This window comes from Ictidomys tridecemlineatus, chromosome 11 (genome assembly GCF_052094955.1).
Source record: "Ictidomys tridecemlineatus isolate mIctTri1 chromosome 11, mIctTri1.hap1, whole genome shotgun sequence".
NCBI lineage: Eukaryota > Metazoa > Chordata > Mammalia > Rodentia > Sciuridae > Ictidomys > Ictidomys tridecemlineatus.
The window spans coordinates 87657232-87684859 of NC_135487.1; the positions used below are offsets into that span (position 1 = coordinate 87657232).

General features: G+C 32.8%; 1 long non-coding RNA gene across 9 annotated transcripts in view; it reads right to left on the reverse strand.

The window, feature by feature from the left end:
* LOC144368182 (uncharacterized) overlaps nt 1-27628 on the reverse strand; it is a 275404-nt gene that overhangs the window by 232460 nt on the left and 15316 nt on the right. The window lies entirely within an intron of this gene.

Here is a 27628-nt window from a genome sequence, read left to right on the forward strand (position 1 = left end):
ATAAAAAGGGATTAGAATATAACTTAGAGGGCCTGAGTTCAATCCCTAGCACAGAATCAGACAAATAAAAAATAAAAACAAAACAACAACAACAAAAAAATGTAATGAACAGTTTGGATGAGATGCAAAGTAAAATCATTATTTTAGATTATAAATTCAATAATATGTGTTTTTATGTGCCTACATAATATTTTACTTTGCTTCTCTTCTAAACTGATATTACATATACATACACATCAATAAATGCTTCCTTTATAGAGTCTACTGTCAAATCCTAATTAAAGTAAACTTGAATATAGCTCTTCTATAACACATGACACAAAGTTAAACCAAGTGTCTATGGTTCTGTAGTTTGCTCTTAAGAAAATATAGAAAAGGAGCTGCAATGTGAGTCAAATACAGAACATTGCAATTGATTTACATTTCACAGGGATGGGGAGGACTGTGGGTCTAGATTGCAACTCTGAGTCACTAGCCAGCTTTGCCTGCATTTTCATGATAGGCTCTGTCTTCACTTTTTAAAATACTAACAGGCTTCTTGTGGGTGGGATCAAATGACTGCCCCTCTCCCTTCACCTGTGAAATTTCAGAGCCTATTTGAAAAGGTCCATTGTTTCCCAGGAATGCCAGGCCTAGTCCAGGAAAGAAAGTCTTCATTTCAGCAGGAATTTGGAGCCTGCCTGAGAAGGCCAGCCAGTTACTTGGTGAAAACTGTAGCAATTCATTCAAGCTCTGAAGAGTATTATCTGAGCCTTACTTGCTTACTTTCAACTCCTAAGTTTTATGACTGTGTTTTTTTTTTCCCTTAAATCATAGGGATGTGTGCATGTGCATCTGTTTGTGCACATCACAGAAAAAAGGAGTATGTATATGCAGCATGTATACAAGCAGAGAGATGATGGAGAAAACCTCTTTCCCCAGTGAGCTGTTGCCCTAAGTATAAGACATAGGCTCCTCTGTTCTAGCTTTTGCCCCTATATTCACAGCACTTGAATGCATTCATGTGAATAAGCTCAGATGTTTAACAAGAATTTAAAGTAGGTTCCCAATAAAATATATTTGTACAAGAATACAAAACAAAGATACAGTACATGAATTCAAGACCTAGACAGAGAGCTCCTGTCTGAAGTACATTAAAAATAATTTCTAAAGCTAAATTAGGACTAGAAGCCAAAAGAAGAGAAACACCTTGATACAGAGATGCAGAGTCAAATCTTTCTGGTTAGAATCTACAGGGAAAGACTAGCAGTTATCTAAATTTCCTATTGTTTATATTCTCTGACATTTTCTACAAAATAACACAGAAATTTTCCAAGATTTTTCATTCTACTAATAATTATTTATAGATCCTTAAAATTTACCTCTGCTCCTGAAAAAAATTCAAAACATCACCTAAGCATTCAAATTGACCTTACACTTTAGTGTAAAAGTAAAATAAGCAAAAATAGCACCAATAAACTTGAAAGGAAAGTATTTATCCTTGTGCTTTTTTATCAGAAGAATGATGCCAATACAGCATCAGAATAGAATTTTGGAATTTTCTTTCTTTTCCCAAGGAAAAGGGAAGTAGTCCTGAATATGAACTAATTATTATGTTGAACATCTAAAGATTTGGGGAAAGCTTTATTTTCTGACTCTGACACTTACAGAGTTAATCTATAATTTAATATGGTAAACCACTATGTAATTGTTTTCCAAAAGGAATGTTGGAAAATCAGAAAACAGAGTAAAATAGGATAGTCAACTCAAAAAATGGCTTTTTCCCTTCTCTTTTCCTTCGTCAGATGTTTCCTGTGATCTTGGGAAAAACCTGATGTGACATTAGTCACTGGACTTGAGGGTAGATGGTGCACAAAAGGAAGCTTGTCCTTTTGGGACCTGGTTTTGAACCAGTTTCAGACGACAGAAAAATACTCTTTTGTGGCTACTAAAGTTCAGGAATGAATTCTGGCAGTCTTACCCAATTCCCTAAAGCAGAGTCCACATTACCAACATCTAATTGGCAGGCTTTGCTTGTAACTCCCACTAGAGCCAAGGTAATGAATGGATTTAGTGAAGGTGTCCTGAGTCATCTGTATAGTGGCTAGTCTGGGTACTAGCTCTTCCTTCTAACCTCCCTAGATAAGTCACTCAAGGGAAAGAGAGAGGCCTATGTGCTTTCATAACAGTGACAAGACACAGCAATTTTATTGATTTGTAGTTCCAAAGAAAGTTATTATCTTTATTTGATCTGGAGAAACAAAGGAGTCTTAGGAAAGAAAACATATTCTTTTGGGTCACTTCATTCATTAATTTCCATTCCAAACACTTATTTTTGGCTTAAATATTCAGCTAACTGTGGTTGAATGTAACTTCCTCCAAGTCTACTTCAGATTATTCTTTAGGCATCAAGGAAGAAATCTGAACAATTTCTACCTAGACAAGCCCATAAGGGTTTACTGTTATTACTAAGTAACTTTTATTTCTTATGTTTGGGAGGGAGAATTTGCTTGTTAAGTACATATAAGTAAGATTAAATACTTGGTGTTGATGCATTTTTTACTTGTTAATTATTTAAATAACTAATATCAAATTTGTATCTGAAAATATTACATTTGCCTTTTTAGTAAAGCTCACCAGTCTCCCAAATCCAGCAACCACAATCGAACACGATAATTTCAGTGCCAATAATATAGCTTTACTCAAGTTAAGAGTATAGGAAAAAGATTGTTAACAAAAATAAAATGACAATCATGAGAAAAATTATAGAATGATTCATTAGTGTTGAAAAAAGTACTCTCACTTTCTACCAAGAGACTTATGATAAAGTAACATTATTTATTTTCTTAGCAAACATTTTTAACACAGATTCTGCTTAAACTCAAATAAGGCATTACTACATGAAAGTCACAAGGATTATTTCTTCAGAGGATTTTCATACATTTGTTATATTCTTAAACTCTTTCCCTTTCCAGAACCAAAAATCAACATGTATGCTACACTCCGATTTTTTTAATGAATAAAAAGATACAGTGAAGTCCCAAGAACAAAATCCACATTGAAAAGTTAGGTGCTTTGAACTTTCTCATCACCTTACCAGGGTTTCCGCACGGGTAGTCTAAAAGACAACTCAGCAATGTCTGAATGAACTACAAACAATGGCTCCTTCACAAGTGGGTCTTTAATTGATTACGGCTGTGTTTATGGAAGCAGAAGAGAATTTACAAAAAATAACAGATTCCCTTCATTTGAGGGAGTTCTACTGGCATACATGATAAGGGTGGTTCCTCTACTAAACAGTCCTGTTCCCTTTCCCTATATATAGTCTTCTATTATCCATCTAACTGGAAAAAAATGAAAAAAATATTACTTTATATTACTTTTTACAAGAATTATCTCCTCTTTATTTTTTAATGGATTGTATTCATACTAAGATATAGCTCATACTCAGAGAATTCAAAAAAGGTCTGGTTTCCCTTCCTCTGTTATAGAATCTTTATTAAATATTAGGGAAGGTAATTAATTAGGAAACATTAGAACTTAAATTAGTGTGGCCTCTCTGCTGTCAATTTGCCTATAAACTAGAGATGGGAAATGTAGGAAGTCAGATGATTTGGCTAATCGGTTCAAGGAGTAATATGTAATTTTTCCATTAAATTTTATGAAAAATTAAAATATTCAAGTTATTTTACATTATATAACACCTTAATATGGCATAGTGCTATAAATTATCTAGTGATTTGAGGTAGATGGAAATTAGAATTTAGCTCTTTTTTTTTATTGGTTGTTCACAACATTACAAAGCTCTTGACATATCATATTTCATACATTAGATTCAAGTGGGTTATGAACTCCCAATTTTTACCCCAAATGCAGATTGCAGAATCACGTCGGTTACACATCCACAATTTTACATAATGCCCTATTAATAACTGTTGTATTCTGCTACCTTTCCTATCCTCTACTATCCCCCCTCCCCTCTCCTCCCATCTTCTCTCTCTACCCCATCTACTGTAATTCATTTCTCTCCTTATTTATTTTCCCATTCCCCTCACAACCTCTTATATGTAATTTTGTATAGCAATGAGGGTCTCCCTTCATTTCCATGCAGTTTCCCTTTTCTTTGCATGGAAATAAAATTTAGCTCTTAATGTGTAATTTCAAAAGGTTTTTCATTTGTCTGTTAATAGTGACCTCTACAGGTCAAATGTAACAACAACAAAGCATCCATATATAACACTCTAGGGAGAAAGATTTGAGAGAAGACAAGGGATAAAATTGTAATATTAAATTTAAAATTTCTAAGTCTCTCAATGTCAATTTATATTTTATATCGTTAAACCAATAAAATTAGTAGTCTCATAAACATCTATGAACTCAATCTCAAAATAAAGTAATACTTGATAAGGTCTTAATTAACTTATTCAAATAGAATTAATAAACTTTGAAGAGCTTAGAAGCAGAGAAACCTAAGGAGTATGCTAATGTTAATCTTTCATTATGAAAAATGAAGATGATAACATAATATTATGAATTTTTTTCTGAAAATTATGTGAAAATAAAAGTTGATAATAAAAAATGTATCTTAAAGCTTAGACAGTATGCTTTTAACTCATTCACCAAGGACCTCTTTAAAAAAACAGTGAAAATAAGTTGTGGAATTTTTATCTTTGGTATTGGACTTACACTTTAATTAACATGTTATTAATTTATTGATTTTTTTAATGAAAATATGCTGATAGGTCCACACAAGATAAATATTTCTGTTTGCAACATTAAATTCGATAGTTCTTTGTAAGTAAGCTGGGAAATGTTGCAATAATGTTTAAATTACTTAAACATTTTGGGTTATCATTCTAAAATTCTTTTTAGCTCAAGTCATCAAAATAATTAATCTAATAAATTGACTCTCTAGTTTCAGTTATTATTCGCCAGTTACACTAGATATTCTAATGTACACCTGAAAATTATAAATTAATGCACAAAAACTTTCTCACTTCAACCTTTTAATTTCTTCACACACTTGCATTATCTTTCATATCATTGGTTTCTCAAATTCACTGATCCTTTATACTTTCCCCTATATGGTCCTACAATTCAAATACTCTCTTGAAATATCTGAAACTCCTCCTCTCTATTCCATTCATGCTACAAGACTAACAGACTCTAACCGTTATACGTTCCTATCTATCCTGGGTAGGTGTGTTTTCAGACAGAAGAATCTGACAATTTAAGGATATGTTTAAGAAATCTATAGTGCCCAATAAAGTTAGTCAGGATCTCTTGAAAACAACAAGATAGGGTTCATTTAAAAAGAACTATTTAGCTTTTATAATGAATAATAATAAGCGTCTGAAATCTGGAATCAAAATGAATTATGAAAAAATATGTCCAGAATTATCCAGATGTACATTTAATAATAGTTATGAAAGAAGTTATTTGTAAATATCTAGGGTTATATGATACTCTTGGTTTTCTAAAGTTAATTCTAGTCAGTATTAAATGAATTCTTCCTCTGTCATTTTCTTGCTAAATACTCTGTCTCAGTTTCCTCTTGTGTAAAATGAACACAATAGGATACTTAATATGATAAAATGTAAGTACATTAGAAATTCACTTAAACAGTGAATTACTTTTAATATGTTAGAGAAAATAAATTCTACTAAAATTCATGCAACAGTGATGATTCAGAATTTTGAAAAATCTTAGAAGTATGCTTCCTTCTTCATGTCTTTTAAAGTCATTCTGCTAATTTTGCACATTAAGCTGAAATATTTTATGCACACCATATAAATTTTCCTAATTATTGAATAGGTTTTAAGCATATTTTTAAAAATGCTAAGAATTATAAATAAAACATTGACTATATTATTCATTTTTAATTTTTAACCTCAAACTCATTAAGCATGACTAGTATCAAAACAAAAAAGAAAGAAAACTGAATGAGTGTAGGTGAGGATATGGAGAAATTGGAACTCTTGTGAACTGAGGTTGGGAATATAAAATGATGCAATTGCAGTGGAAAACAGTGTCATGATTCCTCAAAAAAAAAAATCTCACTTCTGGCTAAATATCAAAAGGAGTTGAAAGCAGGCCCTCACAGAGATATTTACACATTCATGGCAGCATTATACACAAAAGAAATGGAATCAATCCCGGTACCCCTCGATGAATAAAGAAAGAAAATGTGATATAAATATATATGCTATTACATAAAATAAACTTGAGGATATTATGATAAATGAAATAAGTTAGTCACAAAGAGACAAATACTATATATGATTTCACTTACATGAAGTAGCCATACCTCATAAAATTTATAGATGAGGCAAGTAGAAAGATGGAGCTCAGGAACAATGGGGAGAGAGAAGTGGGAGTTGTTTCATGGGTATAGAGTTTCAACTACTCAAAATAAAGCAGTTCTGGACATAAGTTACACAACAATGTGAATATATTTATTGCTATTAATAAGTACAGTGGAAATTATAAAATAGTAAATTCTATGTTTTTACCACAATTAAAAATTTCAAAATTATGTAACATTTTAAACATATAGAAAGATTCTCAAAATAATAAGCATCTATGTGCCCATTAAATAAATAAATATTACTTACTTGAAATTACAGAATTAAATACTGGGTCTTCTAGCCCAAATGGATAGATAAAGATTTATATTGTGAATGGAAGAAACTTTTATAACAAAGAACTTAAAGGGAGGAAAGGAGAAGGTATATAGACATAGATGACTGAGAGGGTAAATTTGGCTGTACAAATGTGATATTGTAACCTGTGATGAAACATTCTGAAATCAGATGCCTTATATAATTTATTCAGATATGCTGCAAAAGGGATGGTCAATTTTCTCTAATGACATCATCTCCATTCCCCTAACTTCTGCCAAAGAATACATAATTCTTTAGGATAAGTTCCATGAGAACAAAACAAAAGGAACATCTATAGAAAATATTGAAAGTAGTTTCACCTTATTTTGTCGAGTAAAGATCTCATGGCTGGATTTACACCTTGCCTGTTTATCCCTTTACCAATCTAATTATGAACTGAGATAACTAACATATACACAGTAATACATTTATTTGAATTTCAAAATAAAGGTAGATTTATTGACAAAGAGTGGTCAGAATTTGGTTGATCTGCTACATAATGAAGATAGTCTCTACTAATAAGACAATTTAGTGCGTCTTAAATTTTCTTAATTTACTTTATTTACCTCAGCTCAAATGAGAAAGCACACGATTCTAATGACTTGATAAAAAGTCCTCTAAGTCAGGTATTTTTCAAATCTTTGCTTCAAATAAAACTAAAGGATAAAGTTATCAGCAGATAAAGGATTAGGAATAATTTTTAATAATCTGCCATGTCAATTTAGTATTATAAACAAGTTTGGAAAATTGAGTATAAATTCCTTCCATTCTTTGCTACTTATTTATGTAAATGAGAGCTCTGTTATGGTCTGAGTGCTTATGCCCCTGCCCCCAACTTTATATGTTAAAATCCTAACCCCTAAGACAATGGTATTAGGAAGCCGGGGATTTGGAGCGCATTTGGATCATGAGGGAAGAGTTCTCAGGAATGAGATTGTTTCCCTTATTAAAAAGGTCACAAGACACTTATTAAAAAGGTCCCTTCTACTATATACAGACACATCAAGATGGCATCATTTGTGAACCAGAAAGTTGGCCCTTATTAGCCACCAAATTTTCCTATATCTTTACCTTATACTTTTTAGCCTCCAGAACACTGAGGAACAAGATCCCTACTCAGGTAGCACGTACAATTTCTACAAAGATTACAAATTACTAGACTTCAATCCAATAAGAATAGGTGATTGCCACCAAGAGAGAGAAAGTAGCCAACAGAACAAATCCCCCAAAAGCCAGATGTTGGATTTAGCAGATAAGGACTTAAATCAATTTCATTTAAAGATTTAATAAAAGAGATGGGGGGAGCTGGGGTTGTGGCTCAGTGGTAGAGTGCACGCCTAGCACATGTGAGGCCCTGGGTTTGATCCTCAGCACCACATAAAAATAAATAAGATAAAGACATTGTGTCCATCTACTAAAAAAAAAAAAAAAATAGTGAGAGATGGGGAATGGGAACAACAACAACAACAAAAATACCCAAATGGACAGTCTAAAGTTGAAAAGTATTATCTGAAATTTAAAAATTATGGCTCTAATTTAATAGCAGATAAGAGATTGCAGAAGAAAAATTTACTTAGGGTAAATACAGGTCAATATCAGTTATCTAATACAAAGAATACAGAGAAAAAAGATTAAAAAGTTAATAACCAGAGCCTCAATGTCTTGTAAACAAGTACCACACAGTTATTAGCAATCTAGGTAACACAATAAATGTGCAGAAAACATATTTCAGGAAATAATTATCAAAAATTATTAAATAATTATCAATAATTATCAAAAATTATCCCAGACTTGGTTTAAAAATCTACTCAATATTCAAGAATCTTCGTGTAAAACATGCTAAATACAAACAACTACAGTGAGACTGTCATAGTCAAGCTTTTGAAAAACAGAAACAACAAATATTTCACCCAGGGGTAATAAAATCTATATATACAGTGAAAGAACAATAATAATAGTGGCTGATTTCATAAAAGCAAGAAAATGCAAACAGAAGTAATTTAACATGCATGTAGTGCTTAAAGGAAAAGAATGACAATCCTGAATTCTATTTCCAGTGATATATCCCATATGCATAAGAGTTTAATGTAGACATTTTCAAATAAAATATGAGATCTACCCTGCAACAATGATAAAGGAAGTTCTTCAGACTGATAGAAAATGGCACTGGATGGAAAATCACTTAAGAAACAATGAAGAGGACTAGAAATGGTAAATTAATGGGTAAACACTAAAAGAAGAAAAAAGTCATTTTATTTTGTTCCAAAATATTTCAAAGTAAAAAAAGAGCACTGTATTATGATGTTTATTACATATGCAGATTTAAAATATATGACAACAGTAGCCAAAAGGATGAAGTACAAATGGAATTTTACTACTGTAAGGTTATTACAGGTTTTTATAGTTAGGTGAAGTAGCATGGTATTAACTTGAAATATGCTATGACAAATTAAGGATGCATATTGTAATTCCTAGAAAAAGTGCTTACAAAAGAAGTACAAAGAAGTATAACTAAACAACTATGAAAGGAATTTAAGTGGAATTTTTAAAAAGTAGATAAAATGGCTGAGTTTGAAGGTAAGGACAGTGAAAAAGAATTCAAACTATAGCATATTAAACAAAGTGGAAGTGAGAGATTAAATACTTTAGACCAATTTCCCCTTTCTTTGTTCCCCTGGTAATGCATTTCACTCTTCAATATACTGCATTATCAGCTTACTTGTAAAATATTATTTTAGTTTTCTTTTCTTTTGGAATTGATTGCAGTGACATGCTATGAATGGAATAAGGCTTAATATTCCTCATGTAATATTTATGTTTGTAAAACAGAGAGAGATGATCGTCTTAGTACAAAGATGTTTGGCAAGAACCAAAAATATACCTGTGTTAATGACTGTGAGCTGAGAGGCACAAAATACCAAATAACTACTAGATGAAAAAAACAATACTTTACGGAAAACCTTGAGAGAAAAGCCCTGTAAATACAGGGCAGAGGATTTATATGTAGGTCCACTCTTTTGATTATCCTGATAACATTAACACCTGTTACGGTCAATGGGCAGAAGCTGAATTTGGAAGAGTACTGAGAAAGATCATAGAATAAAGATAGGTTTTAAATTTAAGAGAAAATTTACTTGCTACAACTTGGCTTGAGATAGCCTAAACTATTTTTATGTTGTGGAAAATGTCTTATAAATTTCAACAAATTAAAAATAAATTAAAATATCAAGATATTTACCTGAGAGTTTGGAAGTCAGAACAATTGATCAATGTAACGATCCTCACTGTTACTCAAGTATCTCAGAGACTAATAACCCTTACAGAGAACTAACCGTAGACATAGGCAAATAGGACCACCCTTAAAGGTATAATACCTGAGAGTTTTAGTACTTTGGAGCAACTTCTGAATAGCTTCTAAGTTCCCAAAACCTTCTAAGTTCCTGAAACCAATCAGGTTTGTAAAGGCATCTGAAGTTCAGACCAGGCTCCAAACAGACCTTATCTCAGTTTTTTCCCTTTGACACTCCCCAGATGGCATACATACTATGGGATTTGTACCTGTAGGAACTGTGGCTGAGCCCTGATTCCTAGGAAGTCCTGAATCAAAGGGGATTATTCTTACTACCTTGAGCAGTATCTCAGATATTGTGGGATTGGCTCCAGAATGTTCCTGGTATAATAATAATTTTTTTTGACTCACTCATGTGAAACACATGCCAAGCTGTATACTTCCTCAGTCCCTCACAGAACCTTAGTATAAACTGTATGTATAGTCCTGTGCATGGGCTATCACCTACATGTATTCTAAACATATACCACTCTTGGTAAACAATACCCAAATAAGATTGTTATAGCAGTATTCTTTAACTTTCTGTCTCTGGTACTGAGAGTTGTCAACCTACCCTCTCAACAGACTTCACATCACATGTTAAGCCAACTTTCAGTGGTGGCCATGTGAGACTTTTGTTTGAAACTAGACCTTTCACTGTAAATGGTCTCTTCCAATTAATGCTCTTTTTTAATATTTAATCAGTGTGATAATATCATGCTACTGCGGGTAAATTTTAGGCCTTCCCAGGTCTAAGGAACAATCATCATACAAAGGGGACCATTCTTCTTGTACCACCTACAGGACCCTCATTGTTTTGTCCACTATTGTCAGTACATGTTGGTTCAATTTACATTGAAAGATATAACATTTTAGGAATGCTGTTTACAGACTAAAGAATTCAAGAGAAGATATGGTAGGAAATGGGTTGCTGTATGTATATTCTATAAAATGACAAATGATAAGTTTAACAAAACTAGAAAATAAATTATCATTATAATTATTGCAAGTTCTAGGACTTGTATGAGTGTCACCACAATGAAATATTTTGAGAAAGACAGTGTACCAGTATTAACAGCAGCATGATGGATGATACAGCATCATATGTAGTAATTATCCATCATTAAATTAATAGTACTGGAAATACAGAGGTAAATTAGTCTGTTTAAACAAATGGGTTCCAGAGAGCCATGTATTGTGAATAATAAGGGTTGCTATCTTTTTATTGTGATGGGAAATATTTGATTATGTAAGAATTGTACTTTTGACAATAAAGAAAAAAGAAATGGTTCCTGAATCCAAACAGGCAGGGATAGAGCCTGAACAATATGAAGAATCTTCATTTGCTCTTGATTGCAACAAACAAATATGTATGTGTCATTCTCTATTCACTATTCTAAATCTTAATCAATAAATTTCTAAGACTTAATAGATCTATGAACTTTTGCAAATGCTTTAAGTCAAATTATTTATTTCAACAATGAGTCTCCAAAAACTTATTTTTATTGTATCCTATATATTCTAGCAGTGCCCCTACTTTTGTGAAAAGGCAGGGGCCAATGTTGTGTGTAAGAGAGTTCGAGGACAGTAGAATTAACAACTATGTTTGAGTCTCTGTACTAGATATTTTATATATATATTTTTGAGAGAGAGAGAGAGAGAGAGAGAGAGAGAGAGAGAGAGAGAGAGAGAGAGAGAATTTTAATATTTATTTTTTAGTTTTCGGCAGACACACATCTTGGTTTGTATGTGGTGCTGAGGATCGAACCCGGGCTGCATGCATGCCAGGCGAGCGCACTACCGCTTGAGCCACATCTCCAGTCCTAGATATTTTATATTAATTACACATCTAATCCCCACAATTGGTCTATAAGATAGACATTTATTCATTGATTAACAATGAACAGAAACTTAGAAAACAAGTTGCTCAAAGTCATACAACTAGTAATTAACAGAACCAGGATTGAAATTCAGGTCTGTGTTCAATGCTACAGCTAGTCAAATTTTAAGCTGAAACAAATAACTTATTTCTATCCAGAAGAGTTTGTTTCAACAATGATGACTCTTGGAAACAAGAATACAATTCTAAATGTATCTCAACAATAATTTTTACAACTATATAATTTGTCTTTGTGAGTAGACATTTATACTTTTAAACTTTCCTGGCATTCTGCTTTTTGCAAAAAAAATTATTTAACAATATAAAGCAAAGTTTAGTCTATCCATATCTAGTTCTATAGTAAAGGAATATAACAACAACTTTAAATTAGATTTTGCTGCCATCAATGAGAATCTAAAAAGGTCCACTGAATACCAATTTTAAAGTGTAGGGTTAATGGAGTTATAAGGAAACTCATTTTGGAAAATGCTGATCTTTAATGGTAATTGACCAATTAAATAGTACAACTGGAAAAGGGCCATCCTATTTGGTGTTCTGGTAAAACTGAATGCAGGCAGCAAGCAATTTTTTTTTTAAAATCTTGATTGATTTTTATGTGATACCCAGATTGTTTCTTTCAGGGAAAATAATCTTCATTCTGAGCACAATGTAAAGGAAGTGATGTAGCAATAGCTAACATTTAGATAATGCTAATCACCAGACACTGTTCTAAATGCATCATACACGTTAACTCATTTGATTCTTACAACATCCTTATGAGGAAAATACTATTTTAACTATTTCATCACCATTTTATAGAAGAAACAGTTGAGACAGAGGTTAGCTCATACAACTGGTTAGTAGCCAAGTGGAACTTGAAGCCATCAATCAGATTTCAAGCTCTATGCCTTAATCACAATACAATACATATTCTCTGTGTGGTGTGGTGGTGAAGAGGATAAACTCTGGAACCAGACTGCTTGAATTAAAAATTCAGCTTCACTACATACAATATGTGACTTTGAACACAAGTTCTCTTAGCCTCAGCTTCCTCCTTTGCATACTAAAATGATGATAAATCTTTATCAGGGTTGAGTGAAGCAGTTCACTTAAAGCACTCAGCACGATCATTATGATAATGAAATAACTTTCTAGTAGATAGGGTAGGGTGAGGTAGATTAAATAAGAGACAGCCTAATTCTTTTGTAACCCCAAATGGGGAAAAAGAATCAACCAATATGTGGATATATTAACATATAAATATTATATATCCTTAAACTTGGACTTGATGTTTTTACAAAAATACTTAAATACTATTGTATTAAATATTATTGAAACATTTTCTCTAAGAAGCTCCTGATTAATCACAACATATATTTATAACATAACATTGGCAAATCCCTCCTAATTAAATTCTGAATAAATGCTTTTTCCACTTACAATTTTATTGAAAATATTAGCTTGTAGTTAAATTTATGCACATTTTTAATATATATCACCTGAGGAAATTATTAGTAAAAAAGTTAGTTCATTTATTAAAATCTTCTTTACAGTTTGACCATACTGTGTTCCAACACAATATCATTCCTATGTCATCAAAAATATTGATGAAACAATTCTTAAAAGTCCCATATTGTTTTCTTCATATTTTTCTTTCAAGTTGCTGACACCCATTCTGAAGTGGTGATCCTGTTGCTTTCCTAATTAAATAAGCTCAACTGTTTTTCCTCTAATTCTATTACATTTTGTGAAACCTTAAGCAGTTCTATTCAAAACCAACAGAATGTTGCTTAACAAATTAATGTTTCAATATTCTGCCATTTATCTTGTGTGTTGCATGGATTTGGTCATTGTAGCTTCTCTTAGTTTTGCAATTTACCTATTTCAATAAATTCAGTAATATTTCCTGGTTCAAGTGCATTACTTAATATGTAGTTACATCACATGCAGTTTCAAAAACACATAAATTAATGAAGTAAATACAATCTAAATTACTATACCATGTAAAACATGTACAGGCACTGACTACTATGCTACAATTGATACTTAGTTGACAATAATTATATAATGCATCCTCGTTTTAGATATGTTAATATTTGGAAAAATGAGTATCTTTAATTTGGCAAGCTGTATATCCAGCCCCTCTAACAGGAACATTTCTAACGTTCTCAAACTTCATAGTTTGAAATAGAGAGAGCTACTGTCCTGTAGCAGTGCTACCAAGAGAAATACTATCTACTAACTCATCTACAAAAGTCTAGATAAAAGCTTATGAGATGTATTTAATACAAAGTTGACCTGTTCTCTTTCATATTTGTGTTCAGACCTTTCCTCATATTCTACACCCATTATTTGGACTTAATTATGCTAAGTTTTGAAGAACATATTATACTATAAGAATTTGCTTGGTTTTTTTCTAAATCTTAAAGACAAGTTAACTATATACCAGAAGTTCAAGGTTATGTTTTAAATTTAAAGGCTGTGATCATTTAGTTAAAATTCCTTGGCTCTTCCAGACAAAACTGTTGAAAGGCTTGCACAAAGTTGAGAATAAACATTCAATTGGATCTTTGCATCTCCAGCATAAAAGTAATTAAATACAATTTTTTTGATGATGGCCATTAAGTTACTGAAAATTGTCTTTTTGAAATCTTAATCTTTAGAGTGTTTGTATCCATTTTTAAAATTCTATATTAATACTGCTTAATAATCACACAGAAATAAGCCACACAGAAATAATCAAAATGCAGTATAACTTTTCAAAGTATATAAACAACTTACACAAAGCAGAGGTTAGAGATTAAAAGAATATTCAGACTAAAACTGAAATCTCAAGTTGGCATCTTCTTTAACAATCTTCCTTAACAAAATAAGTCATTCTCTGTTCTTAACAAACTAAAGGTGAAACTTTATAGTCCAACTATTTGGACTATAATTATATTCTTTTTAAAAATATTCTTAGTTTTAGATGGACTCAATACCTTTATTTCATTTATTTATGTGGTGCTGAGGATCGAACCCAGTGCCTCACATTATGAGGCAAACACTCCACCACTGAGCTACAATCCCAGCCCTATAATAACATTCTTACATGCAATTTTTTAAACTGTTGTTTTATCTTTCATATTTACCTTCAAAGTATTTTAGCTTTTTCAGGTATTTTAGAAATTAGAGTACTTTAGGATTTAAAGTATTTTAAGGTATTTTAAAATTTAGAGAAAATATATGCAATAAATTCCAGTTCATTTATTTATTTACACACCTGAATATATTTATGTACACACGACTCTGCTGTAGGTTATGGGAGACTAAATATATAGAGTTACAAAATATGCAGCAAGAAAAACAAAATGATAAAAAGTAATAATATATGGTATAATATGGGATTAGATGTTATTTTAAGGGCACTGCACACCTTTAGGGATTAAAAGACTTCATCATCTCTGTTATGTTTTATCAGTTAAACTTGGGTTTGGTTTATATATCAAAGATTCAAATTCAGTAATCTAAGACAAAGGTGCTCCATTTTTAACCTGGACCTTGTAAGGGTATCTGAGGAAACATCTTTATTTCTGTCAACACGAAGAATAGAAAGAGTGTGGAAGGTCATATTTAGAAAGATTTTATGGGCCAGACCTGAAAGGACAGTGAATCACTTTTATTTCCACTGGCTGGAACTCATGACTACTTCCAAATGCAATGAAACCCTGGAAATGTTTCTCAGTTGAAAAGAAGAGAAAGTTGTGGTTTGGGTGAGCACTTAGCAGTTGTGTAATTTTTCCTCAGAGGATATTTGTAATCATTAAATGAATTATTACACACGGAGCATTTTAATGATATCTTTTTCAAGATAAGAGCTCAATTAGTGTCTGCTATTATTATTTTTCATTCTTTTCCCAGAAATTCCAGTTCTCCAATACAGAATAACCAAGTTTTGTTAAAAGCATCTTAAAAAAGTATTTCCCCCATTTCTTTTGTCCCCCTACTGGTGCTGATCCAGAGTAGTTAATTAAAAACATCTAGTTGACTGAAATAAAAATTTAACTTCATATGAAATTTCTACATTTCCATATTACATATTATTGCTTATATAGATTATTATTATCCTAAATGTGAACAAAGATTTTCTCTATGTAAATTTTATAGTTAAGTAGGATATATCAATTAAATTTTGCTAGTTTAAATGTTTAATTTGTAACATGTACAATAGGATTATTATTTCTTCTTCCAATCCATGACATTCTGTTAAAACAATTTAGCAGGGGGTTGGGGGGGTGGATGCCCACACTAGTGTAATTGGACTAGAAAAGAGTAAAAAGGAATTCATGAGAAAAGTTTTGCCTATTAAAGTAAATTTCTAATTGATAACCAAGTACTAAAACCCTTCATTTAACTAAATGTTTATCTTGTTAAATATTACTGTCTTTGGAACTTGTGATTAAACAATTCTTTTAGGCAGCAGTTCAATATGGAAATTAGTGTAACTATATCTTATTTTATCCTGCTTAAAATATAGCATTATAAAGTTTTCACATTGTACTTTGAAATCACAAACCATTAACTGTTTCAGCATGCCATTAAATTGTGCATTCCAATTCAGAATGTGGCTCTAATGATCTCTTAAATGAACTTACCTTAAATAAATTAATGTTAAAGGAAAGCAACAGCTTGGTAAACATGGTGTCTGAAGGACATTATTAAATGTAAAAGAATATGTGTGGTAATCACTAAACAGTGAACAGAGCACACTTAAAAAAAATTTCCAAAAGCTATATGAAATTTTTGAGATTGTAATTCTCTAAGTTCTTTCTAACATCTCCTTTTAAGGACCAACTAGGACACCATGAACGTAGTCTGGTACAATGTTTGGTACAACGGATAATAACTGATGTTTGGCAAAAGTAAAGAATATTTAAATAGACTGACAACTTTATGTGTTCAATAATGCCCTTTACCAAACACCAAGAACATACTTACAGGTTAGGTGCATTAATTGTTATAGCAAGAAAGAATGCATACTATGGAGAATTGTGGGACTCTTCTGTAAGGAGATGTTAGAACTTAGAGGATTAGAACTTTGCATGGATAGTTTTGTGAGGATCAAATAAGGATAGAATATCCTTATGTAGACAGGATTCTATCAGAAAGTTGGGACACTTAATGATTGGTATCTCAGTAAATATAATCTGTAGATAAAGCACACAAGAATGCAGATAAAGCTATAAGTGGAAAAACATCAATTACTGACATTAGCTTGGAGAAGGAAGTGTTTCCTCTCTTTGGCTTCCACATTGTTCATGTTTTATTTATGTGCAGCATGCTTATCAAGAGGCCAGTTTTTGTCTTGCTGCATCATGGTCACAGAGTATCCTTTTCTGATGTTGATAAATTGTTCTATTTTTCACCAAAACTTACCTCTGAATGTCTGGCCAGTTCAGAGAAACACCAAAGTCTAGTTGACAGTACTATCCTTGAGGAGTTCTTAGAAAGGGGCAACTCAAATCTGGACACATGGGGTCCTTGGGAAATGTGACAGAAAAGATTTCAGCATACCCTAGTCAGAGACACAAATTTATTTAGGAAAGCAGAAAATCATGAGAGAATGTCACCTATCTTGAGAGAGATGTCTTTTATGATAAAGTACGAATATACACTCAAGGGAGAATGCCAGCCATTTCCAGAGGGAAAAAAAGCAAATCCTTGGTGTAGTGTGTTAATATTTATAGAGGAACAGTGACTAGGAACTGGATTAGAGGTGTTATCAGGACAGAATTATCAATTTCTTGTCAGTTTTTACTGCACTTGCAAATTGCTTGAATTGTTAATTTTGCAAGCAAGTATGTGGCCCAAAGGGATTGGGCCATGGACTTGGGCAAAGGCTGGGTTGCTCAGGGAATACTTGTTTTACAACTCAGAGGTTTATAGGAATTCCTACATTCTAACATATCTTAAACCCTTCTCTTTTAAGTCTCTTCCTTTTCTGAGTCCCAAATTCCTCAATACCAGGCCAGTTCCCAAATATCAGGGTCAGCTTTTTATTCTTAAGGAAGTGCTTACAAAAATAATTATAGTCAGCACTCCATATCCATGGGTTCTTCATTCAAAGATTAAATCCACCAAGGATGAGAAATATTTAGAAAAGATCAATCTGTACTGAAACTGTCATTATTCCTTAAACAATGCATTATGACAACTATTTACATTGCATTTTAGGTATTCAAGTTATCTAGAGATGACTCAAAAGTACACAAGATGGGTGTGTATGTTACATGCAGAAACTATGCCATTTTATATAAGGAACATGAGCCAAGATTTGATATGGTTGGGAGTAGGAGGTTCTGGAACCAATATTCCTATGGGCAGATTTCAAGGAAGGTCGGCAATTGATTTGAACTAATAAACATATACATGAAGGATTTTACTAAGTTCTGTACTACATCATCATCTGTATTGATAGAATGAATTTTACTAAATTTAATGTTTTATTATAACTAATAACATGATTTTTTTTTAAAAAAATCTAATTTTTTATATTACCTAATGGGCTTCCACTTTATACTTTGCATCATATACAGAAAATTTTATCATTAAAACTAAAAATGTAATAAGATTTGAAAACATGGAAAAATTAAGTTGATATTAAAGCTGAATTTTTATTTGCTTAGGAGTACAAATTTTAGATAAAATAACAGAAAGTTCAAAGGGCAGAAATAATTATTCACTAACATTTTTGAGCTTTATAAATCAATTATTAACCAACACTGAGTGCTTGCTATGGGCCAAATTACTGATAAGTAGTAACTAATTTACTCTTTTCAACAATATGAGTTCTATCATTTTCCCTATTTTACAGGTGAAAGAAAAAAAAGAATTGGACACCCTGTCTGTGTGAATTCAGAGGTAAGTCTTCAATCTTACCTCTCCTACTAAGGAGGTTCCACTAGGCCAATAATCAAAGTTTAAGATTGTGAGACATCAACAGCCAGAGTAGATCCTTAAGATGAGGACTGAGATGATATGGTACCAGTCATTGATATTGTAATTATTTTAGACTAGATAACACAGTGTAATATTAGTGTAAAACAGAATGGCAAAGTCATATTTAGTTTATATATATAGTTTTCTATACATACTCTGTACATACTACATGTGACTTAATGAGTAGATCTTTCACAAGAAAATGAGTTAGATCCTTTCATACTGTTTCACAGGAGAAAGAATTAGTTGTATTATGAATATATAATAATAATTATATATTATTTAAATATTCCTTAAAACGATTCTTTCCTTTGATTTTTAACAAGTATACTAAACAAGTCTATTAATTCTTAGACATCAATTTTCTTGGATCTGCTATAACCATGAATCAAAAAAAAGGCACATGAACTTTTCATTCACCTCCTCATATGCAACTTTGAAAAATCATCTAGCCAAAAGTCAATGTACTGATAACCCAAAATCTAAATCTCAGAAATGTAATTGAGACAGAGAAATTGTAATTACTGACAAGGATAGGAGCTGAATAGACATAGAAGTTGTTGCTAGTGATTCCAATGGACAACATACAATGAGTAAAGAAGTGGTGTTAGAGATAGCCAAATAGCAGTTAGAAATTAGGAAACAGATTTTAATGAATAAGGTACCTGGGAACAAGAAAGAGCATTCTCAGTGTCTGACATTCTAAATTCAGCCCCCATGAAGCCCAACATTATCATTTTCATTCTTTGGAATTCTAGGAAATCTAAGACTTTATAGTAAACAATTCCTTTTTGGTGGGAGAGGTACTGGGAATTGAACCAGGGGCAATCAACCACTGAGCCACATCCCCAGCTCTAGTTTGTATTTTATTTAAAGACAGGGTCTCACTGAATTGCTCAGCACCTTGCTTTTGCTGAGGCTGGCTTTGAACTTGCAATTTTCTTGTCTCAGGCTCCCAAGCCACTGGGATTATAGGTGGTGCCAAAGAACATAGCAACATTTACTTCTTTTTTAATCTAGTTTACATTAGTTTCTGTACCTTAAGACCAAAAGAATTTGACAGAATAAACGAAAGCGCATATAGTGGAAAGCTTTAATAATGCCACTTCATATGAAAGGTTGGAATTCCAGCTAGATTACAATTTTTAATTGTGTTCCTGGGACAACCCCCACCTGACAGTCAAAACAGAGTAGGAACATCAGTCCTACAACCTTAAGGAATTAAGCTCTTCCAACATCTTGAATGATCTTGAAAATGAATTCTCTTTGGAGCTTTTCCATAAGATCCAACACATTTATTTTGACCCTCTGAAAGCCAGAACAAAGAAACCAGTTGACCAATCTGGACATCTGACCTGTGGAACTGTAGGACTGTGAGAAAATCAATTTGCATTGTTTTAAGCCACTCAATTTGTAGCAACCTGTTAAGCAGTGGTAGGAAATGAATACATTATCTCAGACCATATACCTGCCACTGAATCTTCAGGTAACTATAATCATTATAAGGATCCAAAGTAAACCTAGCCCGATTGCTGATCCATACAACTATTTGATGATTTAGGCCACCAAGACTCTTTGGATTATCAGCTAAAAAAAAAAGCTAATAAATAAAATAAAAATAAGTACTGAAGATTGGAATCTGCAGTATTAAAAATCTGGAACAGATGACACTAGTTTTAGGATTAGGTAAAAGGTTGAGCCTTAAAAAACATAAAGTAAGCTGTTAGTGAAGTCCCCCTCACCAAAAAAAAAAAAAAATTGTGAGTAAACTGCTTTAAGAAGTCAGGAGAAGGAATCATATACCTAGATGATATATCCTGATGAGGGTATGTATAGTAGAAAGCAAACAGTTAAATCCCTAGGAAACAGAAACATGTAAAGATGCAGACAGAAAGAAGGTCTAAGTAAAGGAGATTGAAAGGTTTTTTTGTTTTGTTTTGTTTTGTTTTGTTTTTTTAGGAGAGTAGTCATGTAACCAAGAAAGAATGATCCAAGTAAATCAACATTCAAAGAAGAGGCCAGAAAGCTGTGAGAAGTCTGACAATATGGATTCCAGGATTCTTAAATATATGTACTTTTGACTTATAGTTGCACTTTCATCAAATTATCCTACAGAAAATTAGAGAATTTTTTAAATTGATAGAAACTTTCAAAGACAACCATAACATATTAAGTATTGATTAAATAAATGATGACACAGCCATATTGTGCATTTACAAAATGTTGGATATTGGTTGGCATTTCAGCAAATAATAGAAGGAAGTTCACTCTCATACCTCCTGTTTCTCTACTTCTCTAAAGCAGGCCATAAATCCTAGCTTATAGCAGTTTCTCCTCTAAAGCAGTCCATAAAAGCAACCTTTCCCAGATGTAGGTCATAAAACCCTCATTCCAGAGGAGTACACCCAATTTCTGGAAGAAAAGAATGTTCTCATCTCTGAAGTAAGACACACCAAGAATCTGAACAAATAGGTCTCACTAAGTTTCCTCTAATTTGTTAACCTTTTGATTTTCAATTGTACTTCTGCATAACTGTCCATAAAATATACTGATTTCCATGTTTCTTTGGGTCTTCATTTCTAAAGGCTACCATATCATGTAAAACTTATATTAAATAAATCTATATGCTTTTCTCTTGTCTGTAAGAGTCTCAGCCATGCAACCAGTGAGGAAGACATTACATTTTCATATGTGTGTTTGTATGTATGTATGTATATATATATATATATATATATATATATGTGTGTGTGTGTGTGTGTGTGTGTGTGTGTGTTTGCATACCTTAAATAGATATACATGAACGTGTATCAGAAAAAAAAATCTTAACATATATAATGATATCTGAATATATTTAAATACACACACATAATGTTAAAGGAGTCATCAGCATAATTGAATAATATTTATTATTTTTTCCTTTATGTTACTATTTTAAAATTTTCCTATTATAAATAAATGTAAGGCAAGTTTCATTTTTTTTAACTTTAACCTTAGTGAAGACATCTTTCTCTGCAAAGAGTGCCAAGAAATACTAAATACCAAGAAAATAATTTTTTTAAAAAAGTGATTATTTGACCTGGCATTCAATAGTTTATTCACAACTTAAGAAAAAAAAAACATTTTATTTGAATTTGAGACCCCTGGAGTTAATGAACAGGAGTCCTCACTTCAGGAGAATGACATGAAGACAAAACAAGAAAACTCGGATAAAGAACTTAATGAGTTCTTGATCATCACAGAGTAAATAACCAATGAGTACTAGTTAAGAAATTTTAGGGGATAATAATAATATCCATATTATAGTATGCATGCTTTGGATTCAAGTTACCTTCAGCAGCAGATCTTTTAGCCTCTTTCAATCTGTTTCCTCTTCTGTAAATTGAGGACAGGTGCATGTACTTCATCCAATAATAAAGAATTAAATTTGGTAACATACATGATGCCTAATCCCTAACATTGGTTTAGAAATATTTCTGAATGAATGAATGAAGGGATACTGAGAGTAAACTGACATACCCCTTACAAGAATCTTGGCTGTGAAATGAAGTATGAATGTGGTCAGTATATACAAAACAGAGAAAGGGAGCATGATTTCATGGCAGGAAAAATTGAGTATATTCATTTCATGAAGAGAAGAAAAGAGTGAAGAGTGAGAAAATCTATGAAAAGAGAAATGATAACTTAATGAGAGTGAGTGGGCTCTAAAGCATAGGGATGCATTGACTTTAGTCTGTGTTCCTATGGGAAGGAAGGGATAGATATTGATGTAGAAGAACCAAATCCTTAGGAAAAGATTTTCTTGGAGTGGCCTATGTTGAGTGACCTATCTGAAGCTTGAACAATATTCATGTTGACTCATAAGTCTGTAAGCATCTGCTATTATCATTATTAGGGTTTTCTGTTCTTGGTGTTTAAAAAAAAATCCTTGCCTTTACCCTCAAAAAAGAAGCAGTAAAATAAGTGGAAACTTAGAAAGGTACCTCATTGAATAAAAAAAAAATGAGAGAAGACATTTACTTACTTGAGTAGTGCCTTACCCTTACCCCAAAAATGATTGCCAAGATCCAGATAACGCTACATAATTAAGCCTCAATAATTTGAATTCCAACTTCATATAAACACTGGTTGACACAAGCTATGGGCTTGTTCCTCAGTACTTCAAATTAACATTTTCAACATTTATAATTTGGGGGGTTGTGTAAAGGAAACATTTTAAAGGTATTTTTGGCAGGTGCTTTGGCTAGCTTCACTGAATCTATTCATTAGTAAAAGGGAGCATTCTCCACTGGTTGCAGACAAAACTGAAGGTAAACTTACTGGGTAAACACTCCAGTTTACTTGTCCTGATAAATTATTTATGATTATTTCACTATACACAATAGTTTTGTGAGATAAGTTAATAAATAACATATGGAAACTAAGTAGATGGTCAGTTATCTCTCAAGGACTATATAACATTGAGAGGTACTCAAGAGAATTTTAATTTATGTAGCTTTATTGTAATTATCATTATCATCATCACCATCACCATCACTGCCATTACCATTTTATTTTCATGTGGAATAAAAATTTATCCTAGAAAAAAGCATTAACATATACTTCACATTTAGTAACTATAATGTCCCTTATATTAGTCAAGGTTCTCCAGAGAAACAGCAACAATGACGTGTGTGTGTGTGTGTGTACACAAACATGCAAAAAGAGACTTATTTTAAGGAACTGACTTGTGGTTATGCAGGCTGGAAAGTACAGATTCTGCAGGGTGGAGCAAAAATAAACAGCATGTTGACCACATATATGAACTTCAGTGTAATAGTTACATAGATATTCACATGCGTGAGAGTGCATGTTTACATACATATTAAGAGGAAAAATAGCTGGCCATGGTAGTGCATGCCTGTAATCCCTGCAGCCCAAGAGGCTGGGCAGGAGAATTACTAGTTCAGAGCCAGCCTCAGCAACTTAGCAAGGTTCTAAGTAACTTTGAAAGACCCTGTCTCAAAATAAAAAATTAAAAAATGGGCTGGGGTTATGGCTCAGTGGTTAAGACCCTCTGGGTTCAATCCCTAGTACATAGAGAGAGAGGAAAAGTAGATGTGATTTGTAAGCTAAAGTTCATTAAAATTATAACTACACATTTGCTATTGTGGCAAAATAATTCATCTCCCTCTGGTAAGGATTTATTTTGTCATGAGGCATACTACACTCATTTTGATGATGACTATTTGCAAACACTGGAAATTTTTTCTGTAGATACAAAATAAACTCTATGGGTTGTTAGTTACTTTGGGAAAAAAAAATCTCTTCATACATAAGTACTAGCCATTGCCACAATTGTGCTTGTGACAACCTACCCCACAACTAAGAGGCGTAAAACAACAATCATTTTTTTCTTGTTCACAAATGGGTATGCTGACTAGAGGTTGGCTTATTTAGGATGATCTTGGCTCCAAGTATAGTATAAGTTGAAGTTCTCTCCCCCTCTCTCTCTCTCTCTCTCTCTCTCTCTCTCTCTCTCTCTCTCTCTCTCTCTCTCTCTCTCGTGCTCATGGGACTAGTGGCCTACCCAAGATATATTATTTATATAACAATAAAAGAAGTATAGGAGAGTAAGCTCAATTGCTGCATTAATTTTAAAACTTTAACTTGTATCATGTTTGCTAATAGTGCATAGGGCAGAGCTGGTCATATGTTCAAGTTCTAAATTAAGAGCTGAAGTAGTATATCCCACACATCTAGTAGTATATCCTATTCATTTTATTTATTGTTTTATTTATTTTATGTATCTGTGTATGTGTGTGTGTAACTGAAAGGTTACATGGTGAATGATTACAGGTAGGTGAAGGGAAACAATTTACCCAAACTCTAATTTCTTATAAAAGCTGATATATGTATGTATATATATGTGTGTGTATGCAGGTATGTATCTATCTACATTTCCACTATTCCTGTGTATGTGTGATTATATACGCTTTCATATATTATATATATAATGCATTATATAATATATAATAAAATTATATATATATATGTATATATATACATATATATGTGTGTGTGTATGTATATATATATAAAACCACCAGTTTAGGTAGATATAGAAGCTCAAAAGAAAAGAAACCAATACAGCAGGTAGGAGACAAAAGTAGTGCTCAATTCTTAGATATTTATTTTTCTTATATGTACTTTGAACATAATCCAAAAAAATGAACTATATGAATACATTGAAACCACAATTGGAACCAGGGAAATTAAGATACAGGTTATTGCTAGGCACAGTGGTGAATGCCTATAATCCCAGTGATTTGGGAGGCTGAGGCAGGAGGATCATGAGTTCAAATCCAGCCTCAGCAATGGCAAGGCACTAAGCAACTCAGTGAGACCCTGTCTCTAAATAAAATATAAAATAGGGCTGGGGACGTGGCTCAGTTGTTGACTGTCCCTGAGTTCAATCCCTGGTACATTAAAAAAAAAAATTCAGGTTATTTCTTGTCTCATTAGCACATGCATTAATTCAATGAATGTTTAGCTGACTTTCCCAAATGGAAAAGACAAAATGAGATGATTTTTAGATTCTCTTTTGTTGTTACTTAACAGAATAATCTCTATAATCTGTTTTGTTACTCTTCTATTTCTAAAATATTCTTGGTTTTCATAACTGATGGCTCTCATTCCATTTCTTTTCTAATTTATCTGGTCTGCTATAAAGAAATTAGTATAGTTGGACAAACCAATGAAGATTTTCAGCAACCTTGCCATCAGGCATTCTATAAAAGTGGCTGCTGGCAATATTCTTCAATTGAGACATTTAACATGAAACTTTGATGTGACTATTTAATGAGATGTATAAATCCAAATTTGACCAGATATGCTTAGCATCAAATTTAACTGTAAATTTAGTTTTCAGAATCTTTCATGATGGCAGAATAGAGAACATCACTTTCCTGGCTGCTCTGTGGTATGAAACCAATAAAGCAGATAAGCAGCTAACTTCAAGCAAGGTGGGTGAATAAAAAGGAGGGCGGAACCTAACTGGGATTTAATATCAGATATTCAAAGTAGATTGGGGACTCAGGAGGTTGGATATAATAAAATAAGAAAGAAATCCCTAGCACCATGTGTTGCAATGGCTGGAAGCAACAGCCAGAGCGGTTCTTTTGTGAGCAAAGTGGAGGGAAAAGGGAATTAAAAGAACCCACATTTTTAGGAGGCCTCAGAAGTGTCTGATTATGGAGAGACCAGAGATCAAAGACAATGTCCAACTGGCCTGAAAGGTGTGCTGCACAATATACTTCTGAAGGAAAGAAACCACATCTCCCAGGGTTACCCTCAGAGAACAGAGGAAAAAAACCATTCTGCAGCTGCAGTGCGGCAGACCACCAGCTGGAGGAGCTGATTCCTGGCAAACCCACACAGCATGACTTAGAGTATACCTAAGTGACCAGGAGAAAATCAAACATGGAGAGGGGTTTACACAGGGGATTACTGGTCATGGAAACCCACCTGGCTTTCCCCATTCTCATCCAATCCTGCCGCTTGCAAGATTGGATGGGTGACATGTGCAAGACTGGAAATATGAAAGGGCAGGCAGAAGAGATTGGCGTTTAAAGACTCAACCCAAGGAACCAGGAAACATGGAGTCTGCGGGTGACAGAGAGAGCAAAGAATTGGCTCCTCTGCTGCATGAGTGAAACCCACGGGAGATGGGTGGGGTCCAGTCTTCCAGTAAAGACTGGCAACTCTTGGGCCCTGGAGTTGTGCTGATTTAAAATCTTCAGATCAATCGCCATTCAAGCAAGAACCTAAGTACTATGTAAGCCTAAACCCCACCTTCAGGAGTTCTGCCTACAGAATTCCTCTTACAATCCAGCATCCCAACCCTGAGGGTAGAGAAGGCATCACACTCCAGCACTCTAGGCCACCCCACCTACCACTGCCATGGGAAGCTGAGAATCATGTGACCTCCAATGGAAACAATTCTTTAACTTTTCATCAAGATCTTTTTTTATTTCATTTTAATTTAATTTATTTTTCTATTTTCTCAGTTTAACTGTAACTTTAATGGTTCATGGACACATACCTACTCATATATTTTCTTTTTCTCATTTCTAGCATTTTGAAGCTAGTTATTTTTTCATGGATCAGTATTTTGAGAACTAGAATGTTTGATTAATATAGTTCAACTTTATTTTTAATTAATTTTTTAATTATTTAAATTTTTTGCTTTATACATATTTTTTTCTCTTATCTATTTCCCCTGATTGTCTTTCTCTATTCTTCCACTAAATGGCCAATCTCTAGTGTTCTCACTTCATACTTCCTTTAATTTTTTACTTCTATTTTCTTTCTTCCTCCCTCATAACCATCATATTCTACATCATTTCTGTTCTTTCCTCTTTACCACTTGAAACTGTAAACCTGTTTGCAAACTTAATGTTATTACTGTGGGTAATAACTAATCACATCATTTCTGTTTATGTGAAAATTAACACTGTAGATGTCATAGCAGGAACTATTTGATTTAATTCTATATATTGTTTGCAGTGGTTGTTATTATTATTTGTCTCCCTGTACATGGTGAGGTGCTGGAAACTTTCAGGGACACTATTAAGTCCACAGGGTAGAAACTCTACTGTCTCAGATCCATGATGTTAGATGGGTAGACACACAAACAACATGAAAAACAAGGGAACAAATCACCCTAAACAAACCAAAGATACTTCAATAACAGAATCAATCAAAGGTCATTCCATTCTGTTTACAGTAATTGTACATCAACAAGACATAACATTAATAAATATT